The 14,039-nt window shown below is 33.0% G+C and overlaps 1 long non-coding RNA gene across 2 annotated transcripts; it reads left to right on the top strand.

Moving 5' to 3' along the window:
* Nucleotides 1–8,558: 8,558 nt before the first annotated feature.
* LOC133815398 (uncharacterized) lies at nucleotides 8,559–12,168 on the top strand. 2 transcript variants are annotated; one of them, XR_009884823.1, is made up of 4 exons: nucleotides 8,559–8,720; nucleotides 8,841–8,909; nucleotides 9,020–9,079; nucleotides 11,726–12,168. It is a non-coding gene; the product is annotated as an uncharacterized LOC133815398 (long non-coding RNA). The 2 variants fall into 2 exon arrangements; XR_009884822.1 differs by having other exon boundaries at nucleotides 8,841–9,079; nucleotides 11,726–12,167.
* Nucleotides 12,169–14,039: the final 1,871 nt, after the last annotated feature.

The raw sequence follows: 14,039 nt of genomic DNA on the forward strand, positions 1-14,039 counted from the left end.
AGTGAGTCGGGGTTAGCTTAATAAACCGAGGGCTCGGCCTAAGGGCACCGACCTGGAGCGTTTGAATTACTGATTAAAATATATGCTTGAAAATACATGTTTACCATTATTTAGCTTAATGCTTATATTCTGTTGAGTTAATGAATGATTTGAATTAAGATTGATTGGATGTTATGACTGTTATATGTGCTTACTGTTTATGATTTTCTTGCTGGGCCTTGGCTAACAGGTGCTACGTGGTGTAGGTAAAGGCAAAGGGAAATTGGATCAACCATGAATTAGGTAGCTTTGGGGGCGGAGTGTACAAAGTTAGCTGCTTGACCGCCATGGCCAGGGGAAAGTTACAGGAATAGAACTCTAAATTGTATTTTTTTTTTCATTCGACTGATTTTTCTTCTAATAGTTTTTGGGAGTTGTATTTACTACTTATACCCTTTTTTTTGGGATCCCGTGTTTCAAACATCTGTTTTAATGAAAATTAACCGTTTATGATCAAAATCTTTTAACCCTAACCTGATAGTTGACCTTAGGATCACATTATTGTTGAAACAACTTGATTAGCAAGTCTTGCACTATTTTAAAATACACAGTGTAATGGTCCTAGTTATCCGGGGAATTACAACTTGGTATCAGAGCGGTCTAGGTTTAAGGGTTCCTGGAGACTGGCTTGCGACCTATCTGTATTCCCTGTGACCTCCTATCTGGCCTTGGACCTGAAAATGTATATGGAGTCTTTCTCTTTTGGTTACTAGGTCCTCCACCCCTACCAAACCCTACAAATGGAGGTCCCGACCACCTAGAATCTCTTCTAGCCAGATTCTTATGCTAGATCTTGTTCTTTACACTCTCGGCTGTGAGTGCCTTCTCCACAGCCTATGCATATGTAGTCACCCTGGAACAGTAGTAATACGAACAACCCAGGCTATCAAAGGTTGTAACCCCTGGAGAAACATCTCTCTCTTGGTCCCATCAGTGGGCACCAAATCCCCGAGAAACTTTGCCAATCTATTGAACTTCAAGGCATAATCAGTCACTGTCATGTTACCTTGAAGTCACTTACTGAACTCTTTAGCCATCGCAGCTTTAACTGCGGAATCGTAGTATTTCTCATTGAACAAAGTTCTGAATTTTTCCCATTCCATAGTTTTTACTGCCTTGTTCTGGGACACCACCTCCCACCATATTCGGGCATCCTCTCGGAACATGTAAGTGGCATAGGCCACTCTCTCATTACAACCTACCCTCATGAAATCTAGGATGGTGGATATCATAGTCATCCATTGCTCAGCTTTCAGTGGGTTTGAGCTGCCCTCAAATGCTGGAGGGTGTTGTTTTCTGAACCTCTCATACAGGGGTTTACATCTATCTCCCCTTAACTGGGGCTGTATTGCCACTAGTACCCCTAGTTGTAACACTTCCGGCACTGCGGGCTGTAGATTCTCCTGGCTGTAACATTGCCGGTACCTCTTAATCCAGGACCGTTACATTGTGTACTTTAAATAGTGTTAGACTTGCCAATCAAGTCATTTGGTTATAAATGTGTAACTAAGGTTAATGTCAAGGGTTAGGGTTAATTTTTTTTTTCAAAGGAATCATTGACTTTTCATTTAAAAGTTTCATACATACATGGGATCCCAAAATATTACAAAAAGATGTTTAAAAGGGTATATACAAGCCAAAAGTTACAATCAACCGGCCTAAGCAACAAAATAAAGGTTACAACCCTAGTTCCTCTGAACTATCCTCGATCGTGGTGGACGAGCACCCGCATATGTACACACTGCCACCGAAGCTCTCCAACTCATGGCTGGTCTAGCTTTCCTTTCCCCTTACCTCAGGCTCGAGTTCAAAGTATAATAAGAACGACCCTCGAGCACGATCCCGGTTCCGAGCTCCTAGCGATAACCTCAACTATGAATTAAACCCTCCTAGCTACATCTAATCCAATCCTAGATTCAAGCTGTCAATTTCACATGTTTTCAGCCAATAATCCCCTTAGTTTCCTCAAGCAAACCACCTATAATTGAGAGAGAGTGAGGGAGAGAGAGGGAGTTGGTTGGGAGAGAGAGAGCTGATGAGAGTGTTCTTTGTTTTGTGTAGTTTACTTAAGGTTCAAGTAACTTAAGCTAATCCCGAGGCTCGGGGTACCAAAAACGTCCCCGAGGAAAAAATGGTCAAAATCCCCGACATTTCCTCCTAATCTCACTAAATCCAAATATTCTTCGAATATTTATTCCCAATAACCCAGTAATGTACCAGTTACCCAAAATACCCCTTGACTCACCTCGAGTCGAGTATTGGGTCCCGTTGGGACTAACCTGCTAACTTGCTCCCTAGGATCGTCTCGTGTTGAGTAACCCAAATAAAGCCACATAATAATGTGGTCTCTCAGGTATATCACATATATGGACATATATACAATTATGCCCATAGCGGGCCAAATTACAAAAATCGCCCTTCTAATAAGAAACGAGCCCACATGGATATCTAGTTATATTATAATATAACTTCACATAATCACATATTTACACACACACATATATATATATATCACATAAGCACATAATTTCCATAAATTCCCATCCTGGCCACCTAATCAAGACCCTAAGCCTTATTAGGTAATTTGAGACGTTACAGTTTAGGAAAGAGATTTTCAAAAAATCATTAATACTAGTCAGGATCATACATATATAGATATATTAAAGAGAATAGAGATTACTTCTCGTAGCCTATCAAGTCTCCTTAAGTCTTTTTGTAAAATCAACGATCTTAATATCCTTATGAAAACTCACACCATAGCATTCCAAGCCAATCCTCTAACACACAAGGATGTGTGTGGCCACGTAGGATTCACAAGTTGATTTTAGGCTCTCTAGATGTACTCAACACATGAGATATGGAAATGTTTTTGAAGAGAGAGGCTAGAGAAACTTCTAGAATTTCAAGTTTAGAAAAATTCTATCATTTCTTTCTTTTGAGAGAGTCTGTGTAGCGCACCAATTTTTTTTTTATCAAATTGTGTGCTTTATTTTATTATTAATTGTTAAGTGATAATTGTGCTTGAATTTTTTGGTAGAAATTATGTGAATTAAAATTTTAATTTGTTTTATTTAATTATTTTGTTTTGTGAGTTCATGAGTTTTGGTTGAGTGCACCAAGGTGCATGGTTAGTAGAAATGCACCCTATCTCTTGCGTGTGCATGTGCATGTTTCCATGGTGAACACCAATAGTTTTTCCCATGCATTATTATTTTTAGTCTTTATTTTATTTTATTTCATTAATTAAGGGGAAAAAAAGAAAAGGGAAAGAAACAAAGGTGAGTTGGCGTGGAAGAGAGGGGAAGAGAGGAAATTCTTTTTCCCATTTATTTTAAATTTTTAAATCAAATAAACATAAATAGGTAAGAATATTTGGGTATTAGTTGTATTTTAATCAGAATAGGAAAGTAGAAAATGTAAGTTGAGTATGTGAAATTGGCTTGGTGGTCAAGTAGAGAGAGGAAGGGAGTGAGGAAGTGAGGTTCGGACAAGGGTATAGATTGAGAGTTAGGGTGGGGGGGGGGGGGGGGGTTCCTTTTTGGTGAGGATTCAAATCCTTTCATGATTGGCAATGGCTTGATTTGGGAGAGGAAATCAAGGAAAACTTTCCCATTCACATAAGGCTAGGTTTAGTCCTCTTAGGTTAAATAAAAAGGAAAAGAAAAGAGCCATGAAGACTCATTTTCTTGGGCTGGTTGACTGCACTAGAGAGAGAAGGAGAGAAAGCAAGAAGGAAAGAGAGAGAGAGAGAGAGAGAGAGAGAGAGAGAGAGAGAGAGAGAGAGAGAGAGAGAAGGACCTTGAAGGAAAAGAAGTAGAAAAAGTAGAGGAGGGGTTCGAAATCTTGATAGGTTTGGCTTTGATTTGGTTTTGGTTTTGGTTTGATTCCCTAAGATTAGTCTTCTCCTCATCACTAAGTTTTCTTTTTCTTCTTTGTGATTTAAAAAAATTCTAGGGCATCCAAAGTTGTTATGCTCTTGTGTTCATGAACACAAACAAAGGAGGTAATGAGTTTTCTTAACCTCTTGTTTGTTTGATGATGTTATGTCCTTGTTATGTTTTTGAAATGTTGATTTTTGATGTTGTTATGTTTTTGGGTTCTTATTTGAATTTTTGGATTTCTTGAAAGGCATATTTGAAAAGGGATTGTGAGTTTTTTTCCTTGATTTTTCTTAAAAAAAAACACTGACTTTGAGCATGAAAAAAATGTAATATTTTTCATGTATTATGATGAGGGTTTCAGATTTTGTGAGTGTAGGTTGGTTTGGAGTAGTTTGATTTTTGTTGTTGTTAGTTTTGCATGCTAATTGTAATGTAAATGTTTCCAAAGGTAGAAACATGTTAGGGTAAAATGTTGAATTGATAAAAGAATTATGAGCTTATTTTTTTAGCATACTATGTGATTTTGGGGTTGATGATTTTTTTTATTTAGAATGTTATTTTCCAAAGATGATTTCAAAAGAGATTAAATTATGTCATGGGTCATGCTATATGTTAAAATGAGAAAATGTATAAATTTTTGTACATGTGTTTGTGCATTTGTTTGAGAAACCATATGATTTCATGTTAGAATGCATGTTTGAAAAGATAAGAAAATTAAATATAACATGTACATGTTGTGAGTTTTTTGTCAAGCATACTAGGTTAATATCTTAAAATGGTTTAATGGAGTTTTTTGAGTTATGAATATTATTGCTTGTTGAATTTTGCTTAGTATTATGGAAAGTTGCTTTTAATTAAAAGGATTGTAAAAATATGTTTTGAAAACTCATGCCTTATAATTAATGAAATATAATACTTGTGGAAATTTTTAGATTCATGGAAAAAGTTTTTTTTTAAAATAAAAGATATGAAATATATATTTGATTAATTTTTGCGTTAGACTTTATATATGAAAAATGCATTTTTCCATAGTTTTAAAAATGTAATTTATCATTCCTATTAATGCAATTTTTTTATAATTAATTAAGTAAAACTATTTTAAAATGGGACTAAGGAATTTATTTAAGTGAAGTGGTGTATAGTTTGGATTTTCCAACTTATTTTAAAATTTTATGACTTAAATTAATAATTTTTTTTTATGTTAAATTAATTATTTTTGTGAGAAATAAAAAAAGTTTTCCTATTTTATCTTTATTTAAAATAATTATTAGGATTTTATTATTTTAAAAAAAATATGACTTAAGTGCTAAATAAATAAATAATTTTGGCGAAATAAAATCTAGAATAAACCCTTTAACCTAAGGAGGTAATATGATATCGTTAACAAGACGGTAAACTAATACTTGCTGAAATTTTTGGAAAGTAGCAATAAATGAAAAAGTAGAATTTACAAATTTCAACGCTAATTTCAAAGAACACTCTCACGTATGCATGTCACATGCAAATTTAATTTTACATTCAAATATACGCCATTTGATTAAGTGTATGATTCTTGTTTTGCAAACATTAAGGATTCACTAGTAGAATTGAAATTATTCTTTTATGATTTTATGTGAAATTATTGAATGTCTATAGTGTGGTGTAACAAGTGCCATGTGTGCATAACTCATGCACACGTTCTTTTATGTATGTTGGGCATGCGTGACTTTACATGATTTTAAGACGAACGTTTGATTGCAATTCTAGGCTCTTTGTGAAGTACTTCGAGCTTTATATTTTATTTGCTTGGACTTGAGGTAAGGAATTATCTAAAATTTTCTATGAAATATGTTATGAAAAGTATCAACTAACATGTTGAAAAAGCTATTGTGTTATGGAAAGTATGAGCTATGGTAGCTAAAGTGTTATGACAAGTATAATTTACTATGTTATGTTATGAATTGTTGTATGTCTGCCTGTATGTTATATGAAAAGTAGTAGGTTGTTAGCATGCTGAATGCAACACAGCAAATGAGTTACTAAGAATATGATGTAACTCATAGGGCGGACGCACCGAGGTTATTGTCCTGTTTACCTCATAGAGGAGGTCTTACTAGTTTATGCTTTTGCTGGTTATCTCACGATGTGACATGGGCAATAGGGGTGCCATGGTGATATGATGTATGATTATGCTTATGATTATGAAGTCTTACGATTATGTTTATGATTATGATATCACTATGATGTGAATATGATATGATATGCCATGAGATTATGATATGTATGTAGTTTTCCTTATGTTTCTTGAAATTGTTGTATTTTTTGTTTGTACTTCCTTACTGGACTTTTAGCTCACCCCCTTACTTCCCCTTTTCACGTAGGCAATAGGGTTTCTCCTTCGCAAACACAGTGATGTGGGAAGTTCCAGGGTCTAGGCATGTATGACATGGGGTGTTGCATGAGTGATTAATGATCTAGATGAGTGCCAAGAAAGTTTATGAATTTATGTGTTATGGTTTATGTTTTAATTATGTCAATGGGACTCATTATTTTATTTTATTTTCAAAGATTGCATAAAGACACTACATTTTTGTTTTAAACTATTGGGCCAAATTGCATGTTTTGATAAGACTGCACTGAACCCTTTCTCTAAAATGATATTTTTCCAATAAGTTTGAGTTGAGCAACATTTTTACAAAGTAGATAGTTAGGGCGTTCTTACAGTCTGATATCCTAGAAACAACTAAGATAATTAAGGTTGTGAAAAGAATCGCTTCTTTTCAAGTTTGTAAAGATAATTAACTAATTTAATTAATATTATTTTTTTAAAAAAATAAAACTGATTAATTACTAATTTAATTATTTAATTTAAATCATATTTCAAAAGAATAATGAAATAAACAAATTAATTTGAAATTCAAAATTCAAATCCCATAGATGGGAAAATATGTAGAGTGACGCCACTATGCAAATATCCTTAATTTTCTTTGTTTATTTATCTAAATTTAAGACAATATATTTATCCCAAAATAAATATCAATTAATTAAAAATTAACTTTATCTTAAATATATCAGTTTTAAATAAACATCTTATTATAAATATCTTATAATAAGATAATAATTAAACTCCCCCAAATATTAATCCAAACATGATTAATATTTATTTCAACATAATGTTTTTCAAAATTAATAATATATAGTTAATTAATTTATTCAAAATTAATTAATTGCCCATAATTATTTCCTTGCCCTAGAAAATGTATTCATTTGCAAATTAGTCTTTATCTCTATAAATCTTCCTTATGACATCCTTACCCTTGACTGTGTAGGATAGAGGCGACCTAGGGACCATAGACCTATAATACGAAGCTACAATAAACCACATTATTAATTAAAATCTTTAATCTAATAATCTTATTTATTAATTCCATGATTACTCCACTATAAATATGGAATTGAACTCTAAGTATTTATAGAATAATATTTAGAGAGTTTTCTCTTGTAGTCCATTGATATAATCAATAAATGTAGTTTTGTCCTCCATTAATTGGTTCGTTAATTAGAGCTGGTCAAAATTACCATTTTACCATTCTAATTACCACTTGTCCTTTAAGTACCATTAATTCATTAGCGACTAATTAATATATAAGAAAATTATAGATTTGAGCTCAATAACTATTTAGTTAAAGAATTAACCCTTATGGGAACCAATATTCGTTCTGTTAGGAAAGCAGGGATTCCATTATTCCAAATTATGTTCCCAGCCATTCATGATATTGAATCTCCAAAACAAAAGGAAATAACCTCATTATATCAAGATATCTTAACGAATGAATCAAATGACTCGATAAATACACACAAGAGTTCATAACCCCTCATGATTTAGATTGATCTAGAAATGATCATCTAGTATGATACGAATTAAATCTTTATGGAAAACGGTGTGACGTCCCGTGTTTTGAGCACCCATTAGTAGCCGGTGAAGAATTATGTTAAATATTATTTTGATAAATGATATTATATGAATTTGTGATAATTAGTGAATTTTATAGCTGCTGTAATGATTCGGTAAAGGATCTAGCTTTATGCAAAGAAAGATTGGTCTCAGACCAAGGAATAAACCCTAATGGGAGAAAAATATCGGATTAAATAAAATAGGAAATACTATGGCATAAAAATATTATTTTTTATGGAAAGTTGGACTTTATAGACGAGCCAATAAGTTTAAGAAAAATTGATTGAGGTTTGAATTCCAATCAACCGGGCTTAAGAATGAAAATTTCTTGCTCGGACCTCTAAGGACATTTTGGTCAATTTATTAAAATTACCAAAATTATGTGATATATGCCAAAGTTTATTTTTGGTTCACGTTTAATTTAATTATTTATGCTTGGAGATTTAAAAACAATAGGTTAAATGTTAAGGGAAATTTAGAGCACAAAATTCCCAAAGGGCCCTTGGATTTCTTATATGTGAGGTAAAATAAGCAAGTACAAAACATAATTTCCAAGGGAAGAGAGAGAGATAGGTGGGCAGCAAGGCTAGGGGTAGACCCTAGGGCTCTCATAAGCTAGGTAACTTACCCCACAAGCTAAATAATGAGAAAATGCCTCTTACCTTCTTCCACAAGTCAAAACCTAATCATTTATCTCACAAAATTTATTTTCTCTCAAGAAGCACACTCTCTCTAGCTCTCTTTCTCTCCAAAATCAAAACACTCTCCCTCTGTATCCTCGATTGCTGCAATCTTTCTCTCCATGAGCTAAGCACACTCATTTCCCCATTGAAGAAGGGACAAGCTCAAGAGAACACTTGTGTAGAGTAAGTTTCGAAACCTACTTCATCTTTTCTCCTATTTTCCTCTTCAAACTAGAAACCCTAAGGGTTATTAGGCATGCATGTGATCTAATATCCATGCATGGAATTTATCTTGTGTTCTAGGGTTCAAGAGAAGCTTGTACTAGTCGGATCTCAAGGATTTAACACTTTGGTGATCAAGTAACAAGCAAGGTAAGAGATTTTGGTAGTTTGCATATTTTGTCCCTCACCTAAGCCTTTCTACCCTAACTCTCTCTTAAAAATATGCTTGTGGGAATTTGGGGCTCGGTTTGAGAGTGTAGAGCACAAGGGGGAGTTTGAGAAGCTAAGGAAGACACATCTCCAAGCTAGAACTATCAAAGGTAGAAATTTATGGTTGTTCTTGATTTTTGTGATTTATGTTGGTAGATCTGGTTTTATAGGTTATTTTAATGGTTTTTGGAGTTAATTTTATGTTTAAGGTTGAGATTTTGTGATTTGATGATTTGCATGCATGCTTGTGGCTAGGGTTATGCTAGAAATGCTTATTGTTGTTAGGTTGTGTAAAAATGCATGCTGCTAAAATATCGTGGTCTGGCTTCCAACAGGTAAGATTGGACTCTACTGCCTCTATTTATGAAAATAATTTGTGTAGTTGCATAGTTCTTTGTGAGTACTTGATGATAGGATTTGGAAAATTGTAAAAATATATTTTTAAACCCAATTTATGCATTTTTTTGACATTTTGATGTAAATTTTGAAAATTTTTGGGCAACATGCATTGCACATATTTTTTTGACTTTTGAACGGATTTTACTAATATAAAAGCTATGAAATTAGGTAGAGTGTCATTTTAAACATGTATAATGGTCACTGTAAAATGGTATAGGAAAATGTGTTAAGGTATAAGAGATATGAATTTTCAAAGTTTGCACTAAAATCTAGAAACAAAACTTCTGGGCAGCAAGCACTGCCCAGATTGCTTTAAACATTTTGATGGGTTCTATTTCTTAAAAAATTATGAAATTTCGAAGGGAGCTAATTTAGAAATTTATAAAAGTCCCCGTAAAAGTTTAGAAAGAACTGGGATACAATGTAAGAGAAATAAATTTCCAAAGTACCTTAAAATATTAGAAAAACGTTTGGGCGGCAGGATCTGCTAGATTGCTTTAAATATTTTAATGGGTTTTTTCATCCAAAAAATTATGAAATTTTGAAGGGAGTTATTTAAGATGTGTATAAGTACCCTTGTAAAATTTTATAGAAAAATGTGTCACGGTTTAAGAGAAATTATTTTTCTAAGTGTGCCCTAATATCTAAAAAGTAGTAATTTCGAACCTTAATGAAAAATGATTTTGGGAGGTTAGTTATCTTAACCTAGAAAAAGTTATGATGTGAGACTTTTTTCTAGTTCCCATAATTATGACACAGAATACGTGAATGATATTTTAAGGGTTTTCGTTGAAAAAACTCAATTGAGGGCAAAAGGTTAAAAACAGGACTTTATCACTTTAAAACATATAATGACATCAAAGTTTTAGAAATGAGAAGAAATAATCCTTTGCAAAGATAACTAAGGATGTGGAGATTTAACCAATCCCAAATCAGCTTGAGTTAATTTAAAATTTTATTTTTACCATTTTATAAGTTAAGGGTCCAATAGCCCTTATTTTCAAAAGTAACATAAAAAGAGATCCTAGGTTATGGTTAAAAATAGTAAAAATTAGAGTTTGAGTTTTGTAGAAACTTTAAGAGAACGTGATAACATTATCAAATATTATTTGTAAATGGTCAAAAAGTGGTATTTTGATAAATGGTAGAAAATGGTAAAGTTTCGTAAGAGGACGACAAGTTGGAATTTTTCTAAAGATACGAGTTAAGTAGAACTCATTTTTCCTAAACCCAAAATATGAGTTATCCAATAAGAGAGTTCTTTAGTTAAAGAATATTAAGATGCATGGCCCGGAGAGCGTGTTGTGGTGAGGCCGATTTTCTCATGATACCGTAAAGACTAAAACGAAATATGACCTTATGAAAAGTGTATAAGAGGCTATAGTATGGAGTCTCTAAGAGAACTTTATTGCATGTAGCTATCGTATAATATTAGCTATAAGAGTATGACATAATTGAATTCGTGTACACTGCATTAATTACAGTAACCACGAAAGGGAAAACAAATAGCGATGTTTAAGATCCAGCTAGGTACTAAGGACTCCAAGTAAGTTAGCCTTTCTCTTTCTTGGATACAACATTAATATACTAGTGTGTGCTTGTAGTAGTATATTACCCTTGTTTTGTTTGGATCATTAAGACTAGGGTATGCTTAATGTCTACCCTTGTAATGCTTTTGCATTTTGCGACTTAATGGTAAGTAGGTTCAGGTTGGAGCTAGAACCCTAGCATAATATAGTCCGGGTTGGAGCCAGGACACGGTAAGCTAAAGTCTGGGTCGAAGCCTGGATATGTTAAAAATATAGTCCGTGTTGGAGCCAGGACATGGTAAAAGTATATAGTCCGGGTTGGAGCCAGGACATGGTAAAAATATAGTCCGGTTAGAGCTAGGACAATGGTAATATAGTTCGGGTTGGAGCCAGAACATAAATGTTGGAACTGGGTTGAGGCTTGGATCCCTTGCTGTTAATCTATTGATTAGTTATGATATGTGTTATATATCTTAAATGTTCTTGGAATTTTGTGAGTGCGGGTTATTGTGATATGTGTGAACTTGGTTGTTAGAAACAACCAGAGTATTTATTTCGGATATGGTTATATATCTTGAATGTTTGGGATTTTTTGAATGCAGGTTGTTTTGATATGTATGAAAATTGGTTGTTGGGCGCAACCAATGCGATTGATTTTCTGTTAGGGCTATTATTGAGAATTGTATGATAGGGTTGGAACTTATCCAATACCCTAATGACCGGTAACGATATATACCTTAGGTCGACCCGTTACTAGGTTTATTATACTTGTGTTGTAAGGCTTTTCTTACTTAGCGTTTTCACTTACCTAGTTGTTTCATGTTGTAGGTAAGTGCAAAAACAAAGTGTCGCAGTGAGCGCCGGAGTTTACTTGCGGATATTTAGATGTGGCTTGACATGGGGAGGTTTTCGATGGAACACCATTTTGAAATGAAAAAGTTGGGAGCATGTTATTTATTTTATGAATTTTTTTTTTTGCTATAACTTTGTGGAATAGTAGTTGTAATTTTGTTTGTTAAGCTAAAAGTGTGTGCACACGACCTTTTCTCTTTTTTTTTTTTTTTTTTAAATTATATGAATTTTTGATACAATGATTTAAAGTAAAAATTTAGATTTCCGCATGTGTTTGGTCTTGTATGTTTTGAGGGTCATTACAAACGGTACTTTTATAAAGATAGTTAATTCATATAAGTCCTGTCATATATAATCACTATTATATACAACACCTTTACCAAGATGTGTATCCACATTAGTAATCTGAATCTAGACTACTTGCATCCCGTATGCTTAGTAAATCGTACTAGCAACCATTCATTAAAGATTCCTTACTTTAATACGTTACTAACTATTTTATTGATTGTATATGATCTTAATTCTCTCGTTCTAATACAAGATCATATGTTCATAAATGAACATGGAATTTTCTTGATAGTTATATAAATTATTCAAATAATAATTATAACATTAAAATATAATAAAATTGTACTTTTATTTAAATAAATAATTTTTTTTACATGCTTTTAGGGCATAAACCCTAAGAATACTCAACTTTTATAGAAGTGTGCACGATAGTATGCTGCTTCTTTGAACTCCAACAAATAGGATTGCAACCAAGGTAAACAAGATAAGCACTAGTAGAAGTGAAATCGTCTTTGATACTTGTCAAACCAACATCAAAGAAAACATGAAGAGCCAAAGGGGAGTTATGATGAAAAATAATTCCATGATCAAGGGTCCCATACATATAGCATAGTAGACACTTAAGAGCATTCCAATGATCACATGTTACTTGATGCATGAACTGAGAAAGTTTATACACATCATAAGCAATATCTAGACATGTCACGGAAATATATTGAAGACTGCCAACAATAGTTCTATACTCAGTTGGATCAGATAGTGTCGTGCCACAGTATAAAGTATAGGACTAATAACAAGAGGTGTGGCAATAGGCTTTGAATTTTTCATATGGGTTCGAGCAAGCAAGTTAATGATATACTGATGTTGATAAAGAAACAAAACTTGAGGGTGGGGAGTAACTTCAACTCCTAGAAAATATGTTAAGGATCCAAGATCCTTAAGAGATAATCATCGACCAATAAGGTAGATAAATTTCTATAGAGCCCTATCATTATCACCTACAATAATAATTTCATTGACATAAACTAGGAGATACAACAGTACACCACTATTGTTGAAGACAAAAAAGAAGTGTCCGAATGAGAGGTTGTAAAGCTAAAGGTAACAAGAATGTAGTGCACCAATCTTTTAATTATTAATATTTATTTTTATTTGTTAATTGTTATGTGTTAGAATTTTATTTTAATTATTTGAATATTTTGTATTAATTGTGTGAATTGAATTTCAATTGTTTTATTTTGTTAATTTCTTTATGAGTATTGATTGTGTGCAAGAAGGCTCATGCTTAGTAGTGATAGACTTGTGTGCTTGTGTGTGTGCATCTACATGGTATGCATGGTGAGAATGCAATAAATTACCATGAATTTAGATCATATAGAGCGAATGTTAGTAACTTCCCATTTTTTAGAAAATTATGTAAAGTAAATTCTAGAACAATTGTGTTCACACAAGTGAGAATTTGATGAACAAATATTAAGAGAGAGATGGAAAGTGGTGTGAGGCTTGGAAGAGCAAACAAAAGAAAAGTTTCCTTATTTATTATTCTCTTATTTTCTTTGTTTGAAATTTGAGAAAATAATATTGGGTAAGAGATATTATGTGATTTATTTTATTAGTTGTTTTTTTTTTTCTAATTTTGAGTAAGTGAGAAATTGGAATTTGATTGTGCGTGTTGTCATGCTTGGACAAGATATTGAGAAAGAGAGAGAAGTGGTGAGCAAGGAAAACAATTGCCATTTTTAGAATTCCCATAACTCTGGACCAAGCCTGAGTAAAATGACCTTAACTGGAGCTGTAAGAGTCCCATTTGGAAAATCTTGGTATCTTTAGAAATCTAATTCACTAATATAAAACTTTTTACAAATAGTATTTTTCCAAAATCATGGCGTAACCAGGTCAAAAACGGGTCTCAAGTTACAAGATGTTTGGGTTACGAAAAACCCACTTCAAATTTCCATTCTTTTTTTCCCTTAACCTAGCTATCACCAATAAATAGGTCCTT

This window comes from Humulus lupulus, chromosome 1, assembly GCF_963169125.1.
Source record: "Humulus lupulus chromosome 1, drHumLupu1.1, whole genome shotgun sequence".
In the NCBI taxonomy this organism is placed as follows: Eukaryota; Viridiplantae; Streptophyta; class Magnoliopsida; order Rosales; family Cannabaceae; genus Humulus; species Humulus lupulus.